A 15,392-nucleotide genomic window follows, 5' to 3' on the forward strand; every position below is an offset into this window, starting at 1 on the left:
GCAGCAATAGAGGTTCTCAGCTTCTCCATATAGAGCCTCATGTAGTTACTACATAAAGAAAAATGAGTAAAAAGATGTCCTTAAAGGATTGATTATGTTTTTATGCCACAGCCCTGTGTTAAAAATTAGGAAAAGTACAGATATGCTGCATCTTAAAAGAGAAGGCTCTGGGGAGGACTTATTGCAGCCTTTCAGTACCTAAAGAGGGCTTAAGAAAGATGAGGACAAACTTTTTAGCAGGGTCTGTTGTGATAGGATAAGGGGTAATGGCTTTACATTAAAACACATTAGACTTAGACTGGATAGAAGGAAGATATTTTTTGTGCTTAGGAGGGTGGTGAAACACTGGAACAGGCTGCCCAGAGGGGTGGTAGATGCCCCATCCCTGGAAACATTCAAGGTCAGGTTTGACGGGGCTCTGAGCAACCTGATCTAGTTGAAGATGTCCCTGCTTACTTCAGGGGCGTTGGACCAGATGACCTTTAAATGTCCCTTCCAACCCGAAGAACTGGAATCAATTCTATGACTCTATGATCTTTGTGAGGTACCATTTTTTCCATGGGGAAAAAGGGGTGAGGAGTTCCTATAGTCTCCTTTGTCCTCTTTCTGGTTGTTTCTTCCTGACAGAAGTGATGATTCTCTTTCCAGAAGTTCTCTTCCATGTGATTCTTGTGAAACCTAGCAAAGTTAGGGATTACTTATTGCTAACATTTGCTCCTGAAAGTAGCCCTGAAACTCAGAGGTGTTCTAAAAATAAAAAGTTAACCACGTAAAGAGCAGTATGACATACAAGGAAAAAGGAGTGGAAGTTAGTTACCAAAAAGAATTGTCTGAATGTGCTGGCCTGCTCTGGAAGGGTAATTCTGCTGTGCATTTCAATGACTATAAAATTTGTCTGTCTTTCTTCTTCTGCATATTTTTCAATTATTTGAGGGTTTGTTATGTTTGCTAGCCATCTCCACAAATTTTTCTAAAAAAATCCCACCCCTAAATACATACATAAAATATATAACATATATAAATATATCAAAAAATAAATTCACAGAAAGCAGAAAGAGAATTTCAAGCCTTTTAAGCCAATTTCTTAGCTCATCTCCTCTAACCTGTGAAATCAGTAGTTAAATTCAGAATGAAGACATGGTAGAATGTGATTCAGAGGTCCATTAATGCAACATAACTTTGCTGCTTTGTGAGTGTAAAAGCTAACGTGTGAGTGTAACACTACAGTTACAACAAAAATGTTTTCACGTTCATTGTTGAGGAAAGGAAAAACGAGGGAATGTCATGCTTAGCTTTACTCTAATATCGTATCTCGAGGAAAAAGGAATTTGTCGCAATGTCTCTCTTGTTTTGGGAAGGTAGATGGTCTTAATTCTGGTTTTAGTTATTGTGGTGGGTTAACCATGGTTGGTTATCAGACGTCCACCCAGCCACTCTCTCAGTCCCCCTCCTCAGCAAGACCGGGGGAGAAAAAAGGATACAAATCTCATGGGTTGAGGAAAGGACAGGGAGATCACTCACCAATTACTGTCACGGGCACAGACTCACCTTGGCAAAAATGAATGTAATTTATTGCCAATTAAAACCAATTTGGATAGCGAGAGACAAAGACAAAAGTTAAATTAATACCTTCCCCCGGCCAACTTCTTCCCCCCAGGTTTAACTCTCTCCTTCATTCCTGACTCCTCTACCTCTTCCCTGTCCCCGAACAGCACAGAGGGATGGGGAATGGGGGTTTGCTGTCAGTCCACAATGGTTCCTCTCGGCTGCTCCTTCCTCCTCACACTTTTCCCCTGCTCCAACATGAGTCCTTCCCATGGGATGCAGCCCCTTCAGGAAAAAAACCCTCTGCTCCTGCATGGGCTGTCCATGGGGTGCAGTTCCTTCAGGGCATTTTCCCCTGCTCTGCTGTGGGGTCGCCCCCAGGCTGCAGTGTGGATATCTGCTCCACCATGGTCCTCAGTGAGCTGCAGGGGAATCTCTGCTCCAGTGCCTGGACCACCCCCTCCTTCTCTGACCTCGGTGCTTACAGGGTTGTTTTTCACATTTTTATTCCTGTGTTCGTCACTGCCTGTCCCTTTCTTAAATGCGCTTTCCCTGAGGCGCCGCCATCTTTGTTGTGGGCCTCAGCCCTGCCCTGGGGTGGGGTCCATTGGCACGGGCTGGAACCGGCTGTGTCCGGCCCAGGGCAGCCCCGGCCTCTCCTCACAGAGGCCGCCCCTGCAGACCCCCTGCTGCCAGTGCCTGAGCACGGACACACAATACAGTTGTATAAAATATAGTGGTATGTTGAGTCCGACTCTTTTGTCTCGGCCCCTTTCTTTTGGACGCAGTTTAGCAGGTCCTCTCTGCTTTTAGCAAGTGATCCTGGAGGGCGTTAAGGGGAGGAACTGTTGTGTCCCTGGCTTTTCCACTTACCCTGATCAGTTTAAATTCCTCTGAAAGAAATCTGTGGTTTTACAGCAGCAACATCACACTGGGCTTTTTCAGCCTATGTTGAATTTTACCGGAAATATGTCTAGAGGGGAGTTGATGACCCATGAGAGCAGACGGCTGCTTCCCTGCCTTACCACAGTGAAAGTCAGAACGGGGTCTCCGAGGAAGAAGGGATTTAGGTTGAGCAGCTCTAGGAGATGAAGCTCAAGGGAAAAAACAAGAGGCTGAGCCGATCTTCGTGTAACTCTGTTCTTCGTTTCTGTGTTATTGAAACCAACAGGCAGAGTAGGTATAACTTTTCACTGAACAGATAACACAAGCTGAGTTTGAACAATAGGTTGGGAAAGGTGTCTGTTCACAGAGACTGTTAATTTTCTAGGGATTGAAATGGATGAGAAATCAGAAAAGGACCTTAACATTGTGCCTTGTAACTTAGTTGCCCTCCAGTTAAAAGCCCTTTGACACAAGCCTCTCTGATAAGAATTATTTTTACACTAAGCTATTCTGCCAACTAATAAAAAATGCTGCATCATCACATGGCAATTCTTGCTACATAGGAAATGACCAGATATTATGTATTCTGTTCTCTGCTTGAAATTCTAGTGTGTCCACGGCGTTGTATTTGTGTAGGAAGCTTTTGAATAGTAATGCCAATGTGAGAATAAACACTTGCTGTTTCTGCTACCCAGAATAACAGTATTAGCATCTCACAACACTAAACAGATGAGTTTAGCTATTTTATCCCTTCCAGATCTGTTTCCTCACATTGGTTTCCTGCCCTGTGAGCTCATGTGCCCCCTACTGCTCCAGGATCATGGATCTTAGGTTTTGCCTTTCACCAAAACGCTAACCTACAGCCAGGATAGTCCTTTTTAGTTTTTCATCCTGAGGATTCAGAGAACTAACTGTTTATTACACAGACTCGTACATCCACTAGGATACTTCACTTTGAACCTGTTACTAATGGGATGTTGGAAAATGTTTGTAAAAGAAACGCCCATTAAAACCTGGAATGAGAGGCTTGCAAGGAGGCAGAAGACCTGAGCAGACTTCTAAAAATACCACTTACATATACCCCAAGGAGCTGGACAGGATTTTGCCACGGAATCCTATCTTTCTATTCCCTTTTGTGGTAATCCAGTAGTAGCTATTAAGATATGCGCTGGGAACAGCAGTAATTTTTCAGGATGAAGTGCTAACCTCAGAAGCAATAACTTCTGTGCTCCATAAAGCAGATTGAAGAACCTATGGACCAGACCAGCAGATTCTGCCTTTGTGGCTTTTGGGACTGAGTTCTGTACACGGTCAGGCAGCAGCACAGTGAAGGAGTGTGGTAAGCACCTCTTGACAAATACTATTTTCTTAAGAAGCAGCTTGTATTTTTTTGTTCGTGCACTAGAATTAATGGATTTTTTTTTTTCACAATATTCTCCGAAGTGTGGAATATTTTTCATATTTATTTATTTCCTTCTTCCCTTCTGTGCCCGAGATGAGATAACCATCAATCTTCTGCTGTGATTCTTACTGTAAAGGTGATGCTAAGGACACATTTGTTACAAGACATCCAGCCAAGTAACCTTAGCTCACCCTTCCTCTTTCATGGTTTTCCTTCCACCACAGAAGCACAAATTTCCTTTTCGCAGATCCCCTCCCCCATCAATCTCTGGCATGCCAGACTCTGAAAAGAAAACTTAGTCAAAGAAATGTGTTTACTGAGACTTTTGCCAACTGGAAGAATTTGGTACTTTTGATAGTTTTGTTATAAAGTACATTTCAGAGTGTTGTGGTATAGCAAGTATTTTCTGGGTGCTTTTTTTCCAAGTTGCAAGTATAGTATTTCATCAATACAAGACCATTTTTCTCAGTACAAAACTTAGCAAGGCTCCTTTTTAAGTGCAAAACTTGGCATTCCATCCGCCCCCGCTCCATTTAGTAGCAGCACAAACAGGGAGATAGGGTACCGGCAATGTTAACCCCAAGTACACCAGGCAAGGCTTGCAAAAATATATCTATTTTGTCATGTTCACTAGGAAATAAAATGGAATTTTATGGTAACTGTTTTATCATGACTTCATTACAACAATGACTTCTCAATCATTCCAATCATTTTCTGGTTATGCAACACTGCAGGAGGGAGAAAATGTAACCTTTTTGGTCATTAATCCAATGCCCATTTTGCTGGTATATCTTTACATCAGTTTCTCTGGTATGCTCTCAAGGTTTTGTCAGTACCTCAAAATATATCACTCTTTCCAGAGGTATAACTTTCATTCTCCTAGTCTAGTACTGAGATTTTCCAAAAGAAAAGGACAGTATTTTAAAATTAAGCTGGAGCAAAGATTTTTGAAGTCATGGACACTGAATAATCAATAAAAAAATCACTTGTTACTTTTCTCATCTTAAAATTCGTAAGTGTTCAGGGCTAACTCTTATCTTCATCATCACTCGGTCTCAGGGTAACTCAAGAAGGAATACTTAACAACATCAAGATAGTCTCTGAGGATCACTCCTGGGGTCAAACTGGGCATTTCTGGCACAGAAGACTGATTAAGATTGAGAAGCACGAGGACACTGAGGAAAGCAGAGGTATAAGTGGTAGTAGGCCCATTTAGAAGCAGACAGCTTGCTAGGTAGATACTCTATTAAAACTATTTATATATTTATATATTAAGACTATTAAAAGGACGGTCAAATGCCGTAGGAACTGATAGGAATCACAAGCAAACAACTGTTATTGTTAGAAAAAAGGCTCATTTGAAATTGCTCTCTCTGTCCTCTGGCATGTTTCACAAGCCTCGGTCATGGCATATCTGCATTTGTGATAAGAGCTGTGTTTTCTTAGACCACGCTTCCAATTAGCTGAAACTTTTTCACCTGCAGTATTAAAAGAAAACCTATTGCCTCAGGATAGCCTGAGTGTGACTTCTTATCTCCAAGTCACTGCTGTGTGGACGTACCCCAGACTGCTTTTGCTTTAGCGTTCTGAGACTGAAAAATGCCGCTTTTTATTGGAATTAACTTTCACCGCTCCCAGTTATGCCTCCTCTGTTGCAACCGGAATGGAGGATTTTTTCCCCCCACTATCCAAACATGGGCTTGCTTCCACGCCTTTCCATGCCTGTCCCACAGATTTCTGAAAGCAGCCTAGTATGAAAAGGCTCAACAGAACTGCATACAGTTAAAGGCTGAAAGCTGAATTAGCTGCTAATCTCAGACTGCATATTTTTATTCCAGTGTTTGCAACGTTCTTTTTCTTCCCCTCTCCACCTCCTTTGTTTTCGGGTTATTTGTTCAATTCCTCAGATTCCAGTTTTGTGTATTTGCACTTTTGAGAACAGTATAGAATCATTTTATTCAACAGTGGCAATTTTTATTTTGAACAGTTTTAGAAAAATGATCTAAGAGCACCCTCAGGACAGGTAGCCATTAAGATAGATTGCTTAGGGATGGTGCCGAACCTATTGCTGGAGACTGTTAAGAACAGGTTAGACAAGCACCGCTAAGCAAGGAGAGATCAGATTCTGCCCCTGGGTCCTGGGGCTGGGCTAAATGACCTCACTTGATTCCTTCCAGCCTGGTGCTCAGTGATAATATTAAACACAGATTCTTGTAAAATGCACCTAATAAAAACACAAGCTGGCAGTCTAAAACTGCAAAGAATTGCTGAATAAATGAATAAAACAATCCCCCATCTTGAAAGTTGTCTTGCAAACTATGAAACAGCCATACTGTACGCAGTGAAAAGGTGAAGCAAACTGAAAAATTGCACGTACAACCAAAAAGTCCCTATTTTCAAAGGCAAAACATAAAGCTTCCTGTCAATTGCTAGCTGGGGTACTGCTGCTTTTTTGAGAATCTCTGAATCTTGTCCCCTCAGGCCTTGCTGAGGAAAACCCTATTCTCGGCTCCCTTCTCTCAATTGCTGTGCAACACACAGCGTGCTGCTATGGCTCAGCAGCCCACAGCCTTCCCCTGATTGTCATCTATCCTCTCCTTCTCCCAAAGGCAGTCACACACTGTCACTCTCCAGCTGCTTAGGCAACAGCTCAGTGGTTCCTTTCTGCGATCCAACTGTACAGAAAAAGGCATTAGCCAGGGACACAGAGTCTCTCAGAATAACAGAGAGAAATGGCTACAGCACTGCTGTTCATACTGCAGTGACCCTACCTCCACCCACACTGACACAGATGAAAAAAAAGAAAAGAGAATCCTATCAGCAAGGAACTTTTCCAGACAATCTGGCATTACTGTCAGGACACCCCACTTCACACTGCAGCTGTGTTGCATTCTGATTATGAGCTTTTAGGTTTGTCTCAAAGGGAACATGAGTACTCTCCATTCCCTCCCTGGCACAGCTGGAAAATACATGCATGCAACGCTATCAGAAACCTCAGCAGCATTGCCAGCCTTGGTAACATGCAGAGGTGGGACCTTTTTTACCTTAACTTCCACGTTGGCTTGTCCACATCACAGCTAGTTTATGACTGATAGCGTTCTGTGAAAGGGGTTGTGGCTTTCCATGCTGTGCTAGCTACAGAAAAGGGAGCTCTTCACCTCTGTGGCTTAGTAGCAAACTTTATCTGCCTTGCCAGGAAAGTGCTTTTTATCTTCCTGAAGATAAAGCTCATCCTAGCTATGAAGCACAAGCCAGTCCACACTTCTTTCAAAAAGCTCTGAAAAGGCTCTGCACGAAATGAAGCTGATCAAAGAAAAGCCGCTCCAGAAGCAAGTGGTCTCTTTCACCCTTCTTTCCATGTGGTTTGGGGACAGCAAACTGCTGTTCTCTCTGATTCTGCCAGAACTGCAGAAAGAGCTCTTCAGTAGCTTTGTGGCTGGCTTGTAAAACTGCAGCTGACCAGCTGAAATATGAATAACGTACCTGCACAAGCTATGTATTTGAAATGGCCACCAGCCCACCAGAAAGCCCTAGTAAACTCACCGTAGCTGTGAAAATGGTGTGGGCTAAGCCAAACAGAGATGGACCATGAAGTGGTAGGAGAAGAATTATAGGCTTTGCTATGCATGTGTGCTAAACTCCATATCCCAGAACCACAGTTGCTTCTGGCTGACTCCCTAGTATATAGTTCCCTAGTACAATGTAAAAATACCTCCCCATGCAAGGCAGCCAAATCAGAAACAGGAAAGAGCAGAGGATGCCTGCTTATAATACTGAACTTTTACTGTAGGGGACATTAATTCCGTGGCAAAGCAAGACTTTTGGAGCTCTAAGCACCAGCTGTTTGTGTAGATATGATTAGAGGTTGTGTGCAGTAGTTACATTGCTGAATCTTGCTGCATAGGCAAGCTCAAAAATTTTAATTGGGACTGAATGTTGCTCTTTTTGCAGATACAACTGCATAGATCTGGAGGATTCTGCCAGCGGCAGCATAACTCCTGAGACAGCTCTGTAGCCTAGAAAGAAAGCCTGAGAGGCCTCTAAAAAATACCATAAAATCCTCATAATCTGATCTCTACTTAACATTTCACTTCTCTGCCTGCCTAGCACCTTTTCTTTAAGAAACTCATTATACCTCTGGGTTTGGGATCTGTACTGATGTAACTGTGGGTTTTTTTAGGATGCAGGTCAATGTTCTTGCTTTAATTTGCAAAGTCTTAAGTGCTATGGATACTAGCTACCAGAGAGACAGCAACTACCCTAGAGAGAAAAGCAAGGAACTGAAGTGCAATACGCTCTGTGGCTGAAAGGGAGAATGGTATTTATCAGTACAGTCAAAAGGAAACTGGAGAAGAGGGGTGATGGTTTATAGGGCTATTTTTTGGAAATATGTCCATATTCTTTGCAAATAAGACTTTTCTTTTTTTTTTTTTGCCCCTCACAGGGTGGAAGGATGGATGTTTGTTTTAGAAATCCAGGCAACTGAATTGTATTTCTTGACTATTCTGAACAAAGAAGTAACTAAGTGTTGGTCAACAGGACTCATGATGGCCAAGAGTCCTTATCCAGGTTCTGTTAGTTGTTGTCTAAATGACTTGAGCACAGCTCCTCACTACTCTAGCTTTCATAAAAGAGCACCAGTGACTCAAAGCTTCAGGTTAGAGTCTGTGTATAGAGACTACAAATCCTTCATATCATGAAGTACTGAGTGCCAAAAATGGTGGTTGCTTATCTTGCCACCTGGGAAAAGTGCAATTCAAGTAAGTGATATAATGTAGAGCGCTTGTGGGTGTAAGGACATGAGCACTAAATTAATGGACAATTGGCAAAATGGAAGAAAAACACAAATAATTTTCCCATTGTGCACCAACCACTATGTTTTCACAGACTCACAGAATGGTAGGGTTGCAAGGGACCTCTGGAGATCATCTAGTCCAGCCCCCTGCCAGAGCAGGGTCACCTAGAGCAGGTTGCACAGGAACGTGTCCAGGCGGGTTTTGAATGTCTCCAGAGATGGAGACTCCACCACCTCTCTGGGCAGCCTGTTCCAGTGCTCTGCCACCCTCAAAGGAAAGAAGCTCCTTCTCATGTTTAGGTGGAACTTCCTATGCTCAAGTTTGTGCCCATGGGTGACTTGTGTTTCAAGGTGACTTGTGTTGGTAGTCCTAAACATTTTAAAGAAAGAGGTTGGTAGGTATAAAGTAGAAGGTGATTATAAGACAAGACTCTTAAATGAAGTACTTTGTCCTGCTGGAGCAAACAAATTAGTAAGTCACTATAAAGATTAGCCAAGTTCGGACACTGAAAACAAGAACAGAAGACTTTTAAGAGTCCAGCCCAGGTGGGTTCTTACTCATGCACAGAAAGAAAGTGCAAAATCCATACTAAGTAAATCCATACTACAAAGACAGAAACAAAAACTTAATCCCCCAAACCTAAAACATTCAATAGCAAGAATGAGAGCATATTTTAAACAGAAGTTTAGATAGTATATATATAACAATCCCTAAACCTCTCAAACTGCACAATTCCTCTGAGAAAATAAACTCTCAGTTGAGAGAAACCAGTGGTTAATTTCTTTGAGTGTCTCTTTGTGTACATAACAAAAGGAAGAGCAGAGAGCTTTAACTACTAGTATAACAAGTTGAGAAATACAAAGCTTAACAAAAAGTCACTGAAAAGACATTTTCTGTAGAAAAGAAAAAAAATTAAATCCTTCAGTCAAGAAATAGCGAATACATAAGAGGAATGGGATGAAGGAAAAATAGTCTGAAAAAAATCCTCCAGTAGTTACAAACACCTACATGTTCTAAGATGATGTTTTCTTGTTACTACTTACTGTCTGGGTTAACATATGCACCGACACCTCTGAGAGCAACTCTCAAGGTTAGAGTACAGGAATGAAGAATATTCACAGATGCTGTTGACTGTACATTGTACAAGGCAGATCACTAGTTAGTGCAGAGATCTTCATCTGAAAAGACTGATGTTATTTGCTATTCCTTAGCTTATTGTCTTCCCTTTATGCTTGTTAAGAGAAGTTAAATATTTGCAGCGTAAGTTAAAGCAGTTAATTCTGATGTTCAGTTACTGGATTTTACTGTCATACATTATTCTACTCTTATTAGAGCAGAAATTCCATAACGAATTAATAAAATTTTTACTACTACAGTAACAATTTAATGTAAAATTATTTACAATATCTTGGAAATACAGTTATCCAAGCAGTCTTTTTCCCATCTTAAAGTTTGCGGCCCATAGTCTTTCTCTGGTACAACCCTACTGTACATATTAAAACGAGGTATTTAAACAGGAGAAAGGAGTTTTCATTTTTTCCTACTAAATAAGGAAGACTTTATATAGCCATCTTACTCAGAAAGTAACTTTCTAAAGAAAGTCATCAGAAGTAGCTAGGAGGAAATACAAAGAAAAAGAGAGAGAGCAAGGGAAATAAATTGGAAAAGGGTAAAAAAGGAAGCTGGATATGAGGTCAGCAGCACTCTATTTAATTCTGTATTCCTCTGCTTTAAGGACATTGCTGTAAAGAAAAATGATGGCAGGCAGTTGCCTTCGCTGCAGTCTGGGAATCCTTGCAGTTAACACAGCTTAATAAATGTGGGTAGGACTAATTTGATGGTGAGAGAGACCTGAGCCCCTGGTTGATTAGGCTACCCCAAATCCTGAGGCGCCCCCAAACCAGAAACAGGCACTTCTAGTAGAGATCAAGGGAAATGCGGGTTTCTGGCTCCAAAACTGGCAACCCTGAAAAACCTCTGTTCATTTGTCTCTTAACGCTGGTCATGCATAAGCTCTCCCTGTCCCTCTGCCTTTCAGGCTCCTGTGCACTTAGCAGCCTGGTGCCAGCTCATCCCCAGAAGGGGCTCATTCTTCACAGGGAAGGGCCACTCAAAATCGATAAACTAGCTGTTCCCCCAGCTCTCAGCCCTGAGGATGCAGATGTGCTTACAAGAGCAGACTCCATCTTAAATGCAGTAGTAGCAGCTGCTTTTCGTTTATCTGATTTTAAAGAAACAGGCATAGGATGATGTCCCTTTATGAAGCAATTGAAGCTATGACCTATTAGATATGAATCCTACTTCAGCCTGAAGTGATTCAGACCTAGATATTTCCCTTTCCTTAAAGATGTCCTAGCTCTTAGGTGACAATGGCTGTCGATTTTAAAACGTGTGAAGAGCTTTAGGACTAGAGGCGAAGAATCCTTTCCTCCTTATTGGTGCCTTAGCTGCTAATCGAGACACTACCATTTTCCCTTGACCTCTTTCTGTCTCTTGCCTATTGACTCCCTTATGATTTATGCCCAGGGGCACATCTGCAGCACTAGAAGGTGGAATCAGCTTCCTTCCCTGTGCAGTTTACAACCTTGTAAAGGGAAGGTGGCAGAGGTGGTTTGAATCTGCTTTGTAGGAAAGATCACAAACCCCAATCTGTATTCTGAATGAATCCTCCTCTGGCTGTGTTTCAAAAGGTATAATTCCCTGATTCTTCATAAAAGAAAAGGGCCAGCTCCCTGATCTCAAGGGAGGATTCCCAGCACTGAATCCGGAGAATGACCCACTCCTTCAGAGCACTGGATGTACCTTGGTGAGGGATGGAGGAAGACACATTCCCGTTCTTATCTGGGCAGCCTCTTCCACTGCTTGTGCTGTGTCCCCCCACCCTTAGGTGCCTAACTAATTTCCCGTGTTAGGTAGGTGGTCTAGGCTCCCTAACGAGGCTTTTGGGCTAACAGCCAGCCTTGCTAACGCTCGATGCACAAGCTGCTTTCTGAGTTGCAGCCTTTGGTCTGCATGAGCGCATGCAGTCAGATGTCACACAAAAACAAAGGGGAAAATACCACAAAGTTTCCCTCCCTGCCAAATTAAATGGGATTTCTGCCAGGATATATGTATCGTAAGTTGTCATAAAGGGGGCAAAATCAAAAGTAATAATAATAAAGTTAGGAAATCTTGGTCTTACTGACCAGTATCTTGGTTTGATGAAGGACAGCACAGTTTTGCCAGGGCAATTAGACCCTACTGGTGCCTGCCAAGCATCATATATGGGGCAGAGAACAACGTGGTAGGAGGACTTCCCGGCTGTTCTACCAGCTTAACTTGAGTTTAGTTGTGTTGAATTTAAATTGTGTTAATTTAAGTGTTAATCACTTTCCATCTCATTTTCAACACCTATAGCATGAGACTAATGACATTTTCCCTCCTTTAATAAAATGCTCTAAAATCTACAAATTAAAAGTACAATACAAGCAAAATAAAATGCTGCTTTAGTAATAACAATAATTCCACTCCTGAAATGCCTTCCCTTAAAGAATCTTTCGGACTTTTACAAGCATTAATTAAGTTTTTATCACAGCACAGCCAGAAAATTATTACTGAAACTGCTTTATGGGGAGTAAAGAAGGGGTGGAAATGAAGTCCAAGAATGATAAAGTGATTCCTACAATATCATAAAGATTTTAACAGATATTTGACAATGGTGACTTCAATTTACATCAAAACAGTTGAGTCTGTGGGATAGAATATTTTCTTTCAAACAAATGTCACCAGAAACTAGTCATATGTTTTTTCAGATCAGATATCTCTGGCATGTATCTTTGTTTCAAATTTCTGAAAACACATCCTAATCTTCTTGATTGTAGTAAGTTAGTAACAGGAAACAGAAGATTTAATCAGATTTAAGTCAATGACCCCTTGATCTGTACAATAAGAAAAACCCCAACCCTTTTTCAGAACTATAGTCGAAACTGTCAGCAAAGCTGGATTTGCTGAAAGACAAGAAATAGCAGAGATGAAATCTTGCTCACAGAAACACTGGAAAACCTTCTATTAATTTCAGTATGGTTAGGGTTTTGTTCTTTCAGTTGATTGCAGCAAGATGTAAGGAGTGAGAAAAAGACCTCAAAAGCTATTCCTCTGTGATTAAAGTTAATGTAGAAATGAAAAACCTAAGGCAACTCAGGAGACAGCAAGACAGATGTAAGTCAGAGCTCAGGGAATCTAAACACTGGAACAAATTACAAATAATAAACACTCTCCCACATACACACGTATACACTGACACACAATATCTGTAACCTTAGGAAAGATTTAATCACCTATTGCAAGTGTGTCTCAGTTTTCACACCTGCAACATTTTATAAATATAAATATATACTTACATATATATATGCACACACACACATATATTAATACACACCATTTATGTGGTATTTGTAACACACTTAGTTTCTTAGATTCCCTGAAATGTGTCTTATCAGGTCTGCTTTATATTTCTTTGTTTCCATACCCTTACATACAGTTATATGTATGTAAGTTTATACACAAGCACACATATGCTTACGGATATATAGGAAACTGCTGCCCAGCCTGCTGGATGTGGGCAGAGGCAGTGCTCCTAATAAGATGTGCCACCGCTTCGCAATGTGACAGCCAGCAGGTGCAGAAGGCAATGGAGCGACTACTGCTGCCATACTGGCAAACAGGAGGGAGAGAAACAGAGCACGGAATTCACTGAGGCACCGAACCGGCGAGGGGTGGATGGGAAGAGAAGGCGGAAAGTGGAGACGGGGATTATTATTATATGAGAAAAAAAAATATCTTTTTCTTTCTTATATACCTTAACCCTTTTATGAGAGAGGACATGAAAGAAAGCATTGCTCTCAAACAGTTCCTTCAGCAAGAAGCACAGCAGCAAGGCTGAATCCTACAATTCTGAAGATTATTTACAGCATGAGATGCATGAGACCTCTGTATACATATCTGGAGATGGGAAATCTGCCTTTAGACTTTTGGAAAAACTCTGGCAAGGAAGAGAAGGCAGTCGCTCACACTAGGATGCTGGTGAAATATGTCATGAGGGAACGGTGTGGATTTACTCAAGAATCTTTCCAAATAAGCAAGCAAGCATGTTTATTGACATAGCTGATATGAATAGAAAGCTTTAAAGATAAAGGATTCTTAAAATCCAATTTAGTTTTCATTCGTATTCTGTCCCTTTTTCCCATTTTCAGTGTCAGCAATCATTATCAGCTTCATTTTTATTACCAGTCAGTTTCTTTCAAGTTTTCTGTGCTTTTAGGTTTTGAGTCATGAATATGACAAATATGATAATTGTTTTCAACCAGCTATTTCTAGTGGATTAATTTTAACTGCCAATACAAAGGTCTAAGATTTATGTGTCTGTTTAAAAAAAAAACAAACAACAAAACATCTAAGAACATTTTAGAATAAACTTTCAAAGGTTCTTTCCACATATCTTCTGTTTATTTTTGAGTTATTCTGTTCAGGTTCCTATGTCATGCCCGACACCTCAGCATCTGTTTTTGTTATTTATTGTTCTGAAATTATGCTCTGCAATGCCAAAAGGGAAGATTAAAATGTAAGTAGACTATGTGGGAATTTATTCTATTTGAAGTATTCTGCACTCATAAGGTGGTTGTTTTGCTCTGTTCTCCATGAGAGAATGAGAGGAGGATGACCGGAGTGCACACATCCAATTTGCTTCCTTAACACTGCTGAGACTAGCTGGGGAAGTGTATCTTCAGCAGAACTCAGCTTCTGTGTAGGACCAGTCTCTTACTGACCTGCTGACCTGCGGGACCTTCAGCAATAGAGAGGGTTTCTTTCACAGAGCTTTATTCGCCCCGCAGACTGATTTGCCACTAGAGAAAATTTGGCCAAGTCAGAACAAGGTAGGCATTGCATGAGTATGTATGAAAAGGGAGAATTTTGTAACTCAGTCTTTGGTGTTCATTATGGGATAATCAGCAGGTGGCAGCTAATGTGTGTTTAGATAAACACACCGTATGTAATATACATATTAACTGAATTTATTTTGCTTCCTTTAAACAACTAGAACAAAAAAAAATCTTGTTTCAAACTGTTAGAAGCTAGAAATATTCGTCAGAAATCAAAGGTTGAAAACCTAGCCATGAGTCATTTCTACCTTATGTCAATCTGTTCAAGCATGTATTTGAAGTGAATTCATGATTTTATTTCTTGGATGGTGAAGGAGTGGCACAGAAAAGATGCCGTTACTGGTGGCAGCTGGCAGCAAAGAGGAAAACATACATAGCATGTTATAAAGTGATGTCCCTTTATAAAGCCCAAGAACCATTTCAGGCTGCTGTAGGAGCTCTGTCTGTTTCGGAAGCCTTGCTGCTGAATGCAGGTAGGGTTCACACTGCAGGACCCCAGGGTGGTCCAGCCCTCACCTTGGTTTGGAGCTGAATATCCTCATGAAGCTCTGGAGCAGTTTTGAAACAAAGCCTCTGACTACTTCTTGGAAAGGCAAATGGTTTGCGCACACCTAAATCTCTTTAAGAACTGGACCAACGGACAGTGAAGGGAAGCAGTACGGGAATCCGTTTCAGAATTGCAATATGGGTCCAAAGCAGATCACTAATGCAGACAATGACCACAGCAACAAAGTCGTAAGAATAATTAACCTTCCTTGATGCTTTTTTTTTTTTCACTCTCAACAGCAAAATATGCCAAGACCTGGTATATTCGCCAAAGGAACAGAAATAACCTGACATAGTAGT

General features: G+C 41.2%; 1 protein-coding gene across 5 annotated transcripts in view; it reads right to left on the minus strand.

Moving 5' to 3' along the window:
* FUT9 (fucosyltransferase 9) overlaps window positions 1-15,392 on the minus strand; it is a 112,352-nt gene that overhangs the window by 9,861 nt on the left and 87,099 nt on the right. The window lies entirely within an intron of this gene.

Source organism: Rissa tridactyla, chromosome 3 (assembly GCF_028500815.1).
Source record: "Rissa tridactyla isolate bRisTri1 chromosome 3, bRisTri1.patW.cur.20221130, whole genome shotgun sequence".
Lineage (NCBI taxonomy): Eukaryota > Metazoa > Chordata > Aves > Charadriiformes > Laridae > Rissa > Rissa tridactyla.